Source organism: Melospiza georgiana, chromosome 6, assembly GCF_028018845.1.
Source record: "Melospiza georgiana isolate bMelGeo1 chromosome 6, bMelGeo1.pri, whole genome shotgun sequence".
NCBI lineage: Eukaryota > Metazoa > Chordata > Aves > Passeriformes > Passerellidae > Melospiza > Melospiza georgiana.
In genome coordinates, this window is record NC_080435.1 from 3,199,018 (window position 1) to 3,214,594 (window position 15,577).

The window sequence follows — 15,577 nt, forward strand, 5'->3', positions numbered from 1 at the left end:
GTTGAGGCTCCTGACCATCTTCAGAGACATTACAAAGGTAATCCAAAAAGCTGGTTAAATATTTGGACAAGTTGGATACATTTTCTCATACACTGAAATTTAACTGTTGTCCTTCATCCAGAAGTCCAGTTAGCTTACTCTGGTCAAATCAAAGTTCCCTCTCCAGAAGTGTGTTGCATCTGGCAGAGCACAGCAGCAGATGTAAGTGGAGGAAGATAGCACGGGTTTGTAGCTGTAGACTCAGGACTTTCTGAATCAGGAAATCCAGTGTCCTTTGCTCTTTGTTGCCTTTCTCTTATACTTCCTAATTCTGCAAGAGCTTTTTTTATTGGGAAGAGCAGAATTGCATGTGGTACTGATGGCAGAAGCCTTACATGGTGATATGATGGAGAACCAATGTTCTTCTCAGAGTAATTCCTAATGCTGTCAATGCATGGATGTTGGTTTTATGTTACTGGGTTTTTTTTTTTGTGAGTGTTGGAGTATAATTTGGTGGATATAAATATCTTCATAGTTTAAATATAAAGAATTCTATAATGAATTGAGAAAGGTCAGGTAGTATTTAAATGGGTTTGATTTCCATATTTGATTATTCCAGAGTTTGGGCTCCTGTAGTCATAGTTAGGGCTTAAACTCTCCTAAGCTTACTCTGGATCAATGATACCTCTGCTGACGTGTCCAGAGGTGTGCTACTGCATTTTTGTTACCTATTTCAGCTGTTACTCCATGTTCACCAACTAATATGAGCTCTTCATTTTTTCTGGGATAGTTGTACAGTTGCATACCTTGAGTCCAGAGGGGGCCCCAGAGAATAAACTAAATGGTCTCGGTGCTCTGAGGACACTTCTGCAGTTGTTCATTTACAGAGCAAAGAGGATTGTGGCTGATCTTCTTCTAATGTTTTTATATAATCAGGATTTAAGCTGTTTTCTAATTTTGCCTATTAAATGAAAACAGAGATTTAGCCTTTCCCTTGAATGAGTAGATTCCAGAGCAAATCAACGTAGAAAACCTTCAGAGACCCTTTAGAGGCTTTACTGTGCATGTGGGAAATTGCAGGAGTGTATTAGTACGTACTTTGAAATTTTAGTATGGAAGGGGTCAACAAACATGGCCATTATACAAAATGTGAGGGTGCTAGAGAAGCTGCTTGCTCTTTTGTGACCAAATGACTACTGTTACTGCTTTTATATTTTTCCTGACAGATTTTTTTTTTTTGTCCAGAATTCTATTACGGAAGAAATAGAAGTTTTTTTGTCCTTTGGTAAGCTGTCATAAACTGACATTTTTCTCTTTCCTTTTTAAAATAAAACCAACCCTTGAGGCTGAGATTTGGGTTTGGTATTCCAGCTGTGAGCTTTATAGAGATTGCTGCACATTCTGTCATCTCAACTGAAAACACAGTTTACCTATAAAACAATTTTAGTCTGTTAATATTTGTGCAGGGGTTGTGCTTCTGTTCTAAATTGACTGCTGAGGTTTTGAAACAGTACATCTTGCTTGGCATTTGGATTGTTGGTGCAGCTCAGGATCATCCTGATCATGGCTGATATGAATTAAAAAATATCCTGCTTTTATGACTAGACAAGTCAGCTGAAATAAACAGTTTTCATTTTTTCTTATTTAATCTGTATTTGATTGCTTTTTTACAGTTAACTTTGTGGCTTACAATACTAGTTTAGTGTAGCACAAATGCACCAGGCCTGCCATTTTAATTTAGTGTTTGAAAAATAGTGTTTGTACAGTAAGTACAACTGACAAGGAATTAAAGAACTATATTGGAATGCTTTTACTGGTAAGTAGTACAAAAAAATCAGAAACAGCTATGTCAAAATGTGTTTGTACTTTGTGGTAGGGGAGCATACATGAGTGCATAGGATTTATTTTGAGTTTCATAGGAGCAAAATTTAAAATGTATTGAAGCATAGAGACATTACTTTTTCTCTTGCTTTAACTGATGTATTTCATGTTACACTGGACAGTGGTCATTTGGAGAAATTTTTTGCCTGATTTGAGTGGCTAAAAAGCTCCTTTATATCTATAATGTTTAATAATAATTGCAGTATGTGTTCTAATGCATGATTTATATTGGTAAGAGTGTACAGAGTAATGGTAGATTTGGCAAGATCAGGTGAGAGCAAGAGTAACCTCAGAATCATTTGCCTTTATTGTAACAGAGTACAGTCAATATAAAATGTAACACATAGACCAATATTTTGTGTTTATATAGACCAGATGGTGCTTTCTTGTGTTTGGATAGGTACACACTGATAAATTCAGTAATGAACTAACTTTTTTTGCCATAAAGTGTCTAATGTAAAATTATCTTTATTCTAACTAAATACTGTCAAAAAGAAGCTCGACTATCCCCTACCCCCATCGCCAAACCAAAAAGCAAACCTAAGTTCTAGGAAGTTTTATTTGTGGTGCTCTGAGGCCACTGGCTAATGTTGTCAAGATTGAAAATCCTCACAGTGATGTAGGATTTATTTTCTGGACTTCAGTAGATGTTTGGACAGCTGTTTATTCTCTAATACAATGTTGTTCTGTTTTCTGTGTGTTTTGTGGTTAAGAGAGAGGATGCTTAAAGATATACTCGATATGCAGAAATCCTGTTGTCTGAAAATGGAAGTGCTAGACTAAGAGCCATGACCTGTAAATTTGCCAGCTTGCCACAGATTAGTAATACTGCTGTCTCTTTTAATTGCTGGGATTTCTGCATAAAGTACTTCTTTGCCTTTTGGAGGCATGGGGGCTTCACAAACTGATTTTTCATACCTGGGAGTTGGTGGTTGTGAAGACTGGTTGGACAGTGAGATGAGTGTTGCTATAATGAAGAGCTCACCACTGTTTGTTCTGTCTCACAAGTTCCTAAACAATAACAAAATGTAGGACACAAATAGTTTTAGGAATTGTTTCCTGATGGAAAATACAATGTTAGGAGAGAGGTCAGCCCTCTGTAAGGCAATGGTAAAATCATTGCTATTCCCGATTTTCAGTAGTATTTACCTCCCTTTTGTTGTAATAATGTTGCCCTGTTCAGGTGGATATGCTAATCTGTGGAGCTAACATGTTTTTGTTTTACTATGTTGTTGAATGTTTTTCTCTAATTTGTTTGCCAGATTCTTTGTTTTCTCTCTAAATGCAAATGTGAGGTTTGCTTTTAAACCTTTACAAAATCTGCCATGCATCCAGTTAGGTAATTGGAATGTTTTGAGTTCTGTTTCTGAAAATGGGAGCTAGTGCATAGTGAAAACATTGCCTTTTGCCTATCGTATCAGAGAAATAGCACTTTTTTTTTGTACATAGGCCAGTGGTTGCCTCCTTTGCTCTTGCAGTACTGCAGGTACTCTTTCTGCAAGTGGAGGAGTTTTGCATTCCTTATGTGTGACTGTTGGACCTAGGTCTCGTGGTCTGGTCTCACAGATGATGTGGAATAGCCCTGAAGGTGTAATCAAAGTCTTGTTCTATCCTTCAGCAAATATTTTCACATGATATGTAAGGAGTCTTGGGTTTTCAGACAGCTTTATGTAATTGTGGCTTTTAGATCTCTGAACTAGTAAATATGCATATGTATTTTTAAAGGAAAAGGGGAATGCTGCCTGTTTGTGGCTTTCTGACTGCTGTAGGTGTGTGTGTGTTTGCCACTCAGTTTCAATACATGGATTCATAGAAACTAGTGTGTATATGTGAATAATGTACTAGCCTTACATTTCTGGCAGGAAAGAATGTTGCTGAAGGCATTGGCGTGGTGGTTGTCTAAAATCTAAACAAGCATTTCTGGAAGTCTGGATTTTTGCAAAGGCTGAAAGATGGTGTGATATTTCAGTATGGGCTGTTGACACTCCAGCTCTAGTAATTGCTTGAAGCCTGTCTGATGTAAATATGTACTGGATTTGGTCAAGTATGAGTTAGAATTTTATTGCTCGTTCACAGGACAGCTGAAAAATAAAATCAAACCTAAAATACACGTGTGACAGACCCAAAATAAGCGTGTGCATACACACCTGTTAGTAAAGTCTAAATTGTTTTATATTAATGGCGTAAACACAGGGTACGATACCAGCTGGAGTCAGAATGCAACTGCTGTCTGGAAGGAAAAAATCCTCACATTGAACCTTGTTTTAAATTTTAACTGCATTAAAAATGAATTGCAAAGTGTGAATTGCCAAGTAGAACTAGTACAAATATCAGTAGTACTGTTGAGTATGAAATCAATTCTATTTTAAAAATTCCATGTTAATTTTACAAGAAGATCAAGAAAAGAGGAGACTGAAATTGGAAGGAATTTTTCTATTTGTGGAGGGAAGGTGAAGGGAAGGAGAAATCTTTTAATGTGCATTGTCATCTAAAATAAATCATAGAAATGAGTTCATAAAGACTGGGGTTTTTTTCCCATTTACTATAGATAAGACACCTCTTGGAAAGTCAGATAACTATAGTGAGAAGACAAAGGATTTTTTCTTCCAGTTGTTATCAATCTCTTTTTAGTCTTCTTAGAACTAGATTTTCAGGATTTGTTCCTTAGAATACACAAGAATGATGCATGTGGTATTTCAATGCTAGGACAATGGTGTTGACTGGACTTGAAACAGCTTAACCTCATGTGATCAGTAGTCTTACCACCTTCTCAAATTGTGTTTGGCTTTCAAGATGAATATCAGGTTTATGACTCTTTAGTCTCTGATCCTGTATAGCTTCTCTTTTCTGCTTTATTACTCTTAGTATGGATGCTTCTGCATGTGGGTAGTTTTTTTATTTAATGATCTTTTTCAGAGTTACGGTATTTGGTTTTGCTCTCACTTTACATGGATGTTATCAAGTGTGTTTTAGAATCCGTGAGTTCTTAAGCTCACTTAGGATCATCTCCTTCATATTCCTTTCAACTTCTGCCCCCTTTCCCCCTCTCCACCACCTCCCTAGTTTGGTGTCGTTTGTAGATTCTTCAAGGGTGCCTGTGTTTGATCACCAAAATTAATAAACCAAACAAAATCTGCTACAGGTCAAGTTCTAGCTGCACCAACCCAAAATCCTTTCTGTTTTGGCTTATTTTTTTATACTCAGCCATTGGTTTTCTGGAAGTGAATCTTCCAGTCGTTACCATTATCTACACTAATTATTTTGGAATTATAGTCTCCAGGTGATGTTGAACAGTAGTTGAACTTGCATAAGCTGCACCTGCTACTTCAGTAAGACATTTACCCAAGAGAGACCACTGTACTGTTTTGAGGCTTCCTGGCTATCAGTTCTTTCTCTAACTTAAATCACTCTTCTTTTTCCCCGGCAATGTATCTGAATCTTTCTAAGCATCAGAATTACATTGTTTGTCTTGCTACTTAAGTAATTTCCCACTTCCCTACTATTGCTATGAGACATATATCCTATTTCATATTGCTCTGGGATCCCTATCTTACTGGTCCTCAAAGCAAGTCAGTAATACCTTAGAAATAATTTAGACTAGTTCTTTTATATATCCTAGTGTACGTTATTGTAAGTAGCTGGCTTAAACTATGCATTAATTTTTCCAATTCAAACATGGGTTTGGGTTTTTTTAAGGAGAATTATTTCGAGTGTTTTATGCTAACTTTTTGGCCTCTTCCTTGTGGAGCTTTAGAGTATTGGGGTCCCTCATTTTCTAGATCAGATTCTACAATTGGTATTGTAGATTGTACAATTGGTATTGGTATGTGCCACCACAATTTTATTTATTTCTGCAGGCTTTGACAGCCTGGGTAAAATCCAGAATCAATGTGTGGGCTGTCCAAGCCAGCATGCTATTGAAAAGCTGCCATTAAGCAACTCATTCTTAATGAACTGGAGAGCAGTGTTGGTATTTCTCAAAATTAGAGAGATGATGCTTGTCCTTTGTTGTTATATTGGTAGTGTGATTTGTAGCCCCCCGCCCCTAGAGACACCTTGCAGAGCTCTTCTGGACTGGTATTTCACTCAGGAAGACTTGGAGGGAATAGCTAATTCTCTGTTGGTATTGCTAACCCACCTACTTGTGTGTATGGTGTTTTTCTGCAGTTCCTATTTGGACAAGACTAGGACTGACTTAAAGGTCTTTTGCCTTAGTCAGAACAGCATAAAAGAGCACAGAGGAGGTTCTTGGCTTGCGAAGATATAAAGTGCTGTACAAACGAATGGCTTTTATGACTATTTTTGTTGTACTATATCTGTCATTTGAGCAGACTTGCTGTAGCTTCAGGAACAAAGAGTGTTGCTAGGTATCTTCTAAATGTACCCTGTAACATAGGCCTTGAGGCTGTCTTGCTGATAAGGTTTCCCCTTGTTCCTGGCTGGAACCATTTAGTGGAGGAAGGTGCTTGAAAATGTCTGTTGAGATAACCGTAATGCAGCTACATGTGCTGAGAACTGAAGCCATGGAGACCAGAGGTGAGGCAGAAATCTCTGACTTTTCTTCTAAATGGTTGCTGTTTAACAAATTTCGTAGTGAATTACTGATCCAGCACTGAGCATCCTTTGCTGGTGCTGCCAATTATGCGGCTCTAACAGCACACTCAAAAGCTCAGCTCCAAAGGATGGTACTCTATCTCTGCCTTTATTTAGTTCTGTGAAATAGACTATGCTGGTAAATTCAAGACATTAAAGAAGAATGGAAGAAAAACAGATGCAAATTCAATCTGGTTTAGTGGTTTTTTCCATGTAGGTTTTGTGATCACTTCTGCTTGACACATGAGCTTCTGTTTAATCTCTCATGTCTGGGAAGGCATTTTAAGTGGAAAACAGGCAGAAAATAATTCCAAATGGCTGGAGGACTGACAATGTAGTTCTGCATCAGAGTTTTATATTAGTTTCCCTGTTTTAATTGGAAAGGAAGTTTAAGGATATGTGCTAAAAATAAAAATTGCCAGACCTAAATCAACAGAATTCTGTCTCTGATCTTAGGAGAAAGTTGCATTTTTCAGTGAAGGTGGGTTTTCTTTTCTATTTATGTTTTTTCCCCATTGTTAATGGAATTAATCTCACTTACGAACAGCTGTTGAAATAATTAAGTGTGCTACTGAAATTGTAGTTGTTCTGTTTCCTTGAATCTCCCAAGCAGATTTAAAATTAAAAACCAAAACAGAAAGCCACTGGAGTATAAAATAGGCAGCTTACACAATAGAAGTTGCAAATGGGAAAACAAAAATCTTGAGCTTGGCGTACAGATTAATTCACTGAATTCTTTTAAACTGTTGTCTTTTTGGAAGGTGTGGTCCAGGCTTTTCCCATCTGCTGATTTGATGGTTGCTTCAGGGTCTTTCACCCAGGAATAGTGGGAGAGTGCATGAAGTGTGAGGTGCAGGGCACAGCACATGCAGCTTGGTATTTCCTTGTTAAAGACAGAAGGCATCTCTTAGATGTTTTTCTTAGTTCAGATAATCAAATATTTAATGATGGCTGGTGTTGGTGTTGCAGTACTGGTTCTCATGCATTTGGAAAAACTGTCCTGCAGTTGACTTTTGAAGCTGTTGTGTTGGGATTAGGTTTTACTACCTAAAATTTATCTTTTTCTAAGTGACACAGCCTCATGAATGGAAGTAGCATATTTTGCATTGTCTGCTTACACCTATGTTCCTTGCTGAGCCAGAGCAAGAGTTGCTTATCAGTGAGTCTTTAATTTTCTGAGGTTTGTAGCTTGTAGTGTTGCAAGTCAAATCTGCGCAGGCTGATGGTTTGTCTTAACTATCATTCTGGAAATGTTAGTTTCAATATCTTGACTCATCAGTCAGCTTTGGGATTTACAGTGCAGGAAAAACACCCAGTATTTTATTTTGCTTAGTCTGCAGTTTAGGTGAATAACTCTAGCAGTCCCATCACCTGCAAGTTAGAGAGGGGCTGTTGTACTGTCAAGGAGCCGTCCCAATTCAAGCTTTTGTTGTCAAAGATTTTTAGCTTGGACAGATTTTACACACTCATTTTAGGTTACTATTCCAGTGGCTAAGTTTGGTGAAGGAGCTTTGTTTTGCCTCACTCCCAGTTTATTACAGTGGTGAGGCTTGGCAGGGTGTGCTCAGGCCCCTGAGCTCTGCCCCGTGCTGCAGTCGCGGCCTGTGGCGCTGAGGCTGTCCCGGAGGAGTTTGATACTGCTGGGATTTTGTGGCAGGTGTTGTCAATGGAAGGTTCTTTTTCTCAAGAATATCATTCTCCAACTCGTTGGCTATTTAGGTCTTGAATTAGCTAACCTGAACAAGAGTATTTTATCTCTATATTTTGTTTCATTTTTACTAGCTGCTGCTTCTTTGAAGAGAGATTACCTGTGTCCTCCTTCAAATGCCTGTGGTATTTTCAAGAGGAACCATTCTTCTGTAAGTGGAGATTTTTCTATGAACATAAAATTAAAAACATGAATTAGTGGAATGCATTAATAGGAATGTGCGTGTGAAGAGAAGTCTCAAATGTTTAAAAACTGGTTGCTTTTTGTACATAGTATGGTTTTCATGATTCGTAATTGAGAATAATGATTGATGCTCAAGGGAAACTACTTTCTTTTTCATTTGGTCATTTGAAATGAATAGTATACTTCTGTTATAAGCTCAGACATTGATGATAAAAGCAGTACTTGTCTGTCAACATTTGTGAAAAATAAGTCTCTGGGGATTTCTGAATGTTTTATTTAATGATCAGAATAGTGAATCTGTCCTGTCTAGTGTCTGGATGAGCTGTCTTTTATCAAAACATTATTAATTGATTTTTATACTTTACAGCTGTGTTTTGGGAATAAGTACTGGAAGCAAAGCCAGAAGCTCCATTCTGGATTTTAAGAGTCATACTGGAAAAGAGTTAAGGGATTGATTTAGTTTTCTATCTTAGAAATTTTGAGGAGGAGGAAAATGGAGGGACTTAAGCTGCCTATTAACTTTGTTTGCCATCTGTCTCAAACTAGTTACATCCTCACAGGGGTATGGTTATCCATTTCTGTGCAAATACCTTGGTTTATGAAGATAGACATCCAGTGAGGCCTTTATTTTCACTCAAATCTGTCATTAATGTTAAATTGTGGAAGTAGGTATTTACTGGGATTGCTGAACTGTAGATTTGTTTCTTCAGATAAGAATACTGTTGAGGCCAGTTGTGAGCTTTTCTAGAAATATGGAGTTTTACATTCTGGAGACATTCTATACATTAACCAGTTCCTTAAACATTGTGTTTTGTCTTTATTCTGAAACTCATAGTGAAATGTCAGATGGTACAGTATGGATAAAGGACTGTGTATGTTTGTAACAAGGCTTGCTTCAGCTTGAGTAAGAGATATTCTGAGAGTTTTCTCCCCAGTTTAGAAATGCATTTTCAGGGAAATAAACACCTTCACAAATAGCTATTCAACAGGAATTTGTGGGGTAAGTTAGCCCCTAGATGTATTTTGTCCTTACAAGGAGACATTCCTTTGAAGGTTCTAAAGCAGGTTAATTTCAGTTTAGTTGAGCCATGAGCTTTGTATATGCTTGTGTTTGCTTTTTCTCCTCCTACTTGGAAGGCATACATGCATTCTTAAAATCTTTAGGATATAGTATAGTTTGTTCTGCTGGTTTGGAAGCTGAGTGTGCCTGTAATGTGAGGAGATGACTGTAGGCCAGAAATAAAGAAGATGGGAATGGAGATGGGAGGGTTCAGTCTCCCTGTTCCTGGCAATGGCCAGCTGCCAACTGGGCTGAAGCTGTAATGTTAAACTGCAGCTCTGGGCTCAGAGTGGGCCCCCAGCACAAGTTCTGTGGCCTCAGAGATGCCAGTGTCCCTTTTGTCCCTCACACAGATTGGATAGATCATTGGGGAGGCCTTTAGACACCCTGAGAGCAGACACACACACACACAGTGCTGTTTTGTAGGCAGAAACATATGGAAGCGTAGAAGTCAGCTGTTTATTCTCCTGCTGTAAGATAATGCTCAGAAATCCTCTGGTGCAGCACATTTTAGGGGACTATTCAGATGAAGTATTGAATTCCCTGGACTTGAGGGAGTCCAGGGAAAAGTGAGAGCTGTGTCTAGTACCATAAAAAGTGAGAGCTGTGTCTAATACCATAATCCTTTTGCATGGTGTTGTGATGTATGTATCTCCAAATTGTTGTGTGCTCAGGAGGAGTCTTCCTGCTAGGACCCCTCTGTCGGGTCTTGAATTTTTTTGTGAGGGGATGGGCCTGCTGAGGACATGCAGCATGCACTGGAGGAGGGTTTTTACCTTTTCGGGTTACAGCTTGCTTCTTTCTGAAAGCCACAAAAGCCACACTAAGGCAAGGGGGAGCAGGAGGCGAGAAAGGCCAAATTTGGAAGGAGGGAGTTGGGTTAGACACAAGCTGCTTCAGCTGGCGTTATAGGAATTGTGGTGGGGAAGAAAAGTGGGGTGCAGAAGGCTGTTGGGCTGTTAAATTGGGAGGGGTTGTGGGGTTGGGGGTCACAAGTCAGTACCAGCCCTACATCCCCTGTGCTGTGACAGGGAAGACAGGTCTGAATGTGAAGGTGTTGGGAACTGCAGTGGCAATGGATTGATTCTTGCTTGTGTTGAGCCATCTGTGCTTGTATGATATTTTTGTCCTTTCCTTTCAGTAATGACTTTTACCCAATTGTGGTTTTGTACATATGCTAATCTTTGGAAAGAATTGTGTGAATGAGTTTTTCTTTTAATCAATAGTGGATGTTTTTTCTACTGAGTTTCATGTGGAAAAAGAGTGAAGAAATGTTTGTCTTGTACTAAAAACAGGGCCTCATCTGCTGATAGGAAGGATTTCCATCTACTATAATCTAACTGTAGGAAAAAAGAAACTTGAAGAGGTTGTGGAGCACCTGTAGTTAAAAACTGCATCTAGGTGGCCTCTCTAAAAATCAGAATCATTTGTAGACTACTGGAAATGGGAAAAAAAGGATTATCTGTACTAACAATCCTTTGAGAGAGAACTGTCCTGTGGTTATGAAAGCCAGGTATAAGAAATTCATGCTCATATCTGTGGTACCACAAATAGGCCAGTTCTAACCTTCATAGCTTTCTATATAATTGAAATTTTAAAATTCTCATCAGGCTTTTATTGGTATATAGAAGGAATGACAAATGCAGATGGCATAAACTTCCAGTGGTGAAACGTACAAAAAATAGAAGTGCCCCACACAAATCCGTGGACCTTTTGTCCCATCTGGAGAAAAACAGCCCACCCGTGCCATGAGGGACACAGAAGTTGAAGCCTTAATTATTGGCTTAATTGCTCATATTTTTATAAAGAGACTTCACAGTATTTTAAGAGATCTGGTTTTCAGATGTACAGCTATAGGGAATAATTTATGTGAAGGATTTTGAACTAAGAGATGATTTTACAAAAGAATTTTTGAAAGTGCATGCAACAAAAACTGAGAGCTTTTTGCTTCCACCTCTTTTATGTTAACATCTGTACTTACTTGTACCAAAGCTATTTTGTTTTCCCAGTTTTAATTCTTACCATCAGTTTCATCTAATCATCCAGTTACAGTTTGTTTTTTAAAAAAAATGTAGGAATTTGCAGGTATTTTTGCAACAAATGTTTCAGAAAGATATTTATACAACAGCCAATAAAAATTGCTACTTTAAGGTTTATTTTGGTAAGATTTTTTTCCCAGTCAGCCTCCTGTAGAGGTTTGAAAGTTTTCAGTTTTGGAGTGGATCTGCTTTGCCTGTTGTTAGACTTTCAGTACTTACAGCTGTATTTAACACTTGCAGACATTGAATACAGGAGGTTTATATCAAGCACTCAGAGCAGGGGTCAGTAAGAGCATTTGTACCTGATGTGCTTCCTTGATCCTTACCAGCAGCATTTTAAAATGTTACATAAAATGAAAGCAACTTCATCATTGTATTATGACAGTCAGATGTGCAGTGATTCTAAGTAGGTATAACCAAATATTCCTGTTCCATGGATATTTTCATATCACTGTAAATTAATTTTTGCTCTTTTTTAATGAAGGACTACTTGCTGTCACTGTCTTTCAGGTGCCTGTCAACATATCACCACAGCTCTTTTCATGTGTACACATTAAAAATTACCATATCCATAGGGAAAATATTTTAATTGGAGAACTTCTTTTAAATATTTTATGCGTAAAAATGTAGCCATAAAAGGCTTCATTCTTTAAAATTGCAAATGCAGTAAGATGTAGGCTAAAACAGAGTTGTGGTCTTAATTCACCTGAGCAATATTTTTATTTAACTGTGATATAAAACATATGTAAAATTTACCCTTTGAGACTAGTGCAAATTTGAGAGACAGTAAGAATTTTCAAATGCAAATTCACACAACGTTTTTAGCATAAGAGGATGTTTTAATGAGAATGCATTTGGTCTGTGCAAGAGGAGAACCTCTGAAAGCCTTAAAAAAAACCCAGAAGGGACAGGACACATCCCATTAACACACAGGGATCTGTATACTAAATGGAAGATCTATAAATGTGGTTGATGTTGCTTTTTAGTTTGTTATTGCTGTATGGATTTTTGCTTTAATTTTATTTTTAAGGCTCTTAAGCATTGCCTGAAAGAACATGCTGCATACTTCTTGTTTTTCCCCCTTTTGCCGGTGTTTATTTTCCTTGTTTACATCTGTAGTATTTCCTTGTGTCCTAGGTAACTTTAGAACTGTGGTAGACATGTCAGTTTGAGAACGTTTTATGGGGGGGAGAACGTAGTCTGCTGTCAGGTGCTTGGCTTCAAAGGGGAGTCTGTGATGGCTGCAGGGCATTCAATTTCTTATAACTGCACTGAACTCTTGAAATCTGCAATCACAGCTTTTACTTTTTCACAACAGTTCCCTTTTTATGAATTTATTAAAATTTTCTGGTTAGGATGCATTAAATTTGTTTACTTTGTTTTAAAGCTCACTTGGAGTTATTTTCTTAATTTCAGAAAGGTGGCTTTATTAGGCCTGTCTTTTCTAATACTATCCAATAATTCAATACTTCAATGCAGATGTATTTAGATTAATACAGAAATCTGTAGGCAACCAGTTGGATTGAAGCAAGGATCTTCTTCAGCTTGCATAGGTACAGAGCTGTGTGTCCATGCTGTGAAATGTCAAATCATAAATCCAGTGTAGGAAATACTTCAGAATGTCTAGTGTCTTTTTTCCTACAACTTATAAAATGAGATCAGTCCTGAAGTAAAAATATTCCTGGTAAATAACAAGATAAATGGAGAAGTGTCTTAACCTTATATCTGAGTATTCAGATATCTTATATCTGGCAGTGGTTTAACGTAGTCAGTACAGTGGGTTTTCATATATTCAATTGCTATCATTTGTGTGTATTGAACTCACTTTCTCCTAAGGTGCTTTGAGATAATATTTCTATTTGTTTTTTCAATGTCAATTTTTCCATGTTTAAGAGTATCTTTGAATATTTTTCAATTAAAGAAATTAATTAATGGATTGAAGTCAAATGTTATTATCTTTGTTTTGTTCCTCCCTCTGCCCCATCACACTTGCACAAAGGAGATGCTTAGCTTCACAGAGTGGAATGTATTTTTCTTCTAGTTGGGGTGTTTTAATTTACATATGCAGTAGGAAAGTTATTCTTTAGTGATCAAGGATTCTGTGAATGGTGCTTTTTAGCTGACACCCTGATGAACTTCAACACAGAAGCTGTAGCTTTCCTAAGTGTGTCAGGTAACCACATGATGGGGAGACTGATTTAAATCAGTCACATCTAGTTTTTCATGTGTTCAGAGTACACTTCAGAGTGACAGTCATACAAAAGTTCAGCATTTCACAGCTTACTTAGTTGTGTTAGAAGTAGGTTTTAAAATGTTAGGAGAATAATAACTGTTATATTGGACTAAAAACGTAAATGGCAGTGGGAGAGGAAAATAACTTTCAGTATTGTATTTTCAGGCTCTATTAATATACAGTCTAAAAACCATAGATCTGTAAATAATTTCCAAGATTGTGGTGAAAATTGTTTTTTTAAGAAAAGGCAGATAAATGGGATTAAACACTATGAATGGCTGGAGCCCACCTTCCCGTCTGAAGTGCAGAAATTTTTATGAGCTAACAAATGCAAGAAGTTGTGGGCAGTTTTTCTGTGATGCAGCTTAATGATGTTCATGTTTCCAGAGGGAAGAGATGATGGGAATGAGAAGTGCCTTCCTTTCTCCATCTTTGAAATCTGCAGTGTAAGAATATATTCGAGACTGAAGCTTTCTTTTTAGCGATTTTTCTGGAGCTTTTTTTCATTAAATTCTCCATGTACAAGAAATCAGCGCCTCTGTCTTGTTAATTTAGAGAAAGTTAAGATTAATTTAAAATGCTCAAAGTGCTGTATTTGCTCTAGAGGAGGTGCTTTGCTGGCATGGACTGGGAGGAGTCCTCTCATTTTGACCGGGTGCTGTTACCAGATTAATCCTGCTTCATAGTTAGGCTGAGGAGCATCCTTCTTGTCTTCACAGAGCATGCCCATTAACCAGCTTCCTTGTTCCTTTGGTCTCCAACAGGTGGCTTAATTTAAGAATGTGTATTAGCTCATTCCCATCACTGTTTCTACATGGAAAAGCAAATTTTCATTTATGTTGGTTCAATAATAGTATTTTCTGGCAACGTATTGAGCCTGATCCCACACATTTTCAGAAGGTAGGCTCATCAGAAGTTCCTGTGACTCATGAACATAGAACTTTTCATCCAGTTAAATTTCTCTCCAATAGAGTATTAAAAAACCCCAAAACCCGACAGGCATATACTACTGGAAGTTCCCTTTTGTACCACTTAAGGAACTGTACTTTCTTTCATGAGTTACTCCTGCCTCATTGGTCAGTATCAGTCTCACTCACATCCTCTTCTTGGGCAGATTAATTATTTCAAGCTGTCTTCTCTTTTTTTTACCAGATTTGGGAATGCAGCTTTCCACAGTTCACCTGTGTGTTTTTACCCACATTTAAAACATATAGGCAAAAAAACCTTCAACTCTAACACTTTTAAGGCTTTTTATTTCCTTTGTTTACATTATTTTCCTTGTTTTATTTACTGGTGTATGCCATGATCTTATCAGAAAGTTATACTGAAAATGAACTCTAACTTTTATGTCAACATGCTGACTTTCACTTCCACAAATTTTGCTGTACAGCTGGAATAGCTGTGCTTCACTAGTTTAACATGAAAAAGGACTCTATCTTGATAGTGTCTGCTTTTCTGGGGTTGAGACAAGTTTGCATCTGGTGGAGTTTGTGGAAGTCAGTTTTTCTCTGTACAGAGACTGTGGACAATTCATGTATGAAATCTTCAAAAATTTTTTTTTCAGTAAGTGTGGTATACCAGATGGCTTTGAGACCTATTTAGCTATCTGTTCTTAATCTTTCTTTGCTGCTTCAGACCTCAAAACTTAATTTCCCCACCTGCTGATAAATATAGGGTCATAGGAATTGCCATAGTGGGTCAGACCATCTGTTCTTTAATTAGGAGCAGTAACAGATGCTTGGGATGATGATGCAGAAAAAAAAATCTATGATAGGCAGTTATGACAGTAATATACTCTGGGGTGTATCTCTGCGATCCTGTTAGTTTTTGTGTCAAAAGACTGAGACTTTGGTATCTATTCTAGCTCTTTGTTATTCAAATATTTTTTGTTACAATATAAT

At 37.5% G+C, this 15,577-nt stretch overlaps 1 protein-coding gene across 6 annotated transcripts in view; it reads left to right on the forward strand.

Moving 5' to 3' along the window:
- SIPA1L1 (signal induced proliferation associated 1 like 1) overlaps nt 1-15,577 on the forward strand; it is a 200,600-nt gene that overhangs the window by 73,740 nt on the left and 111,283 nt on the right. For 2 of the 6 annotated variants that reach the window (XM_058027400.1, XM_058027405.1), the window contains exon 1: nt 8,227-8,312. The exons of the other annotated variants lie outside the window; for them this stretch is intronic. The gene's annotated coding sequence lies outside the window, so the exon portion shown is untranslated. Of the gene's footprint in view, nt 1-8,226; nt 8,313-15,577 lie in introns of those variants that run through there. 6 annotated transcript variants of the gene reach the window in all.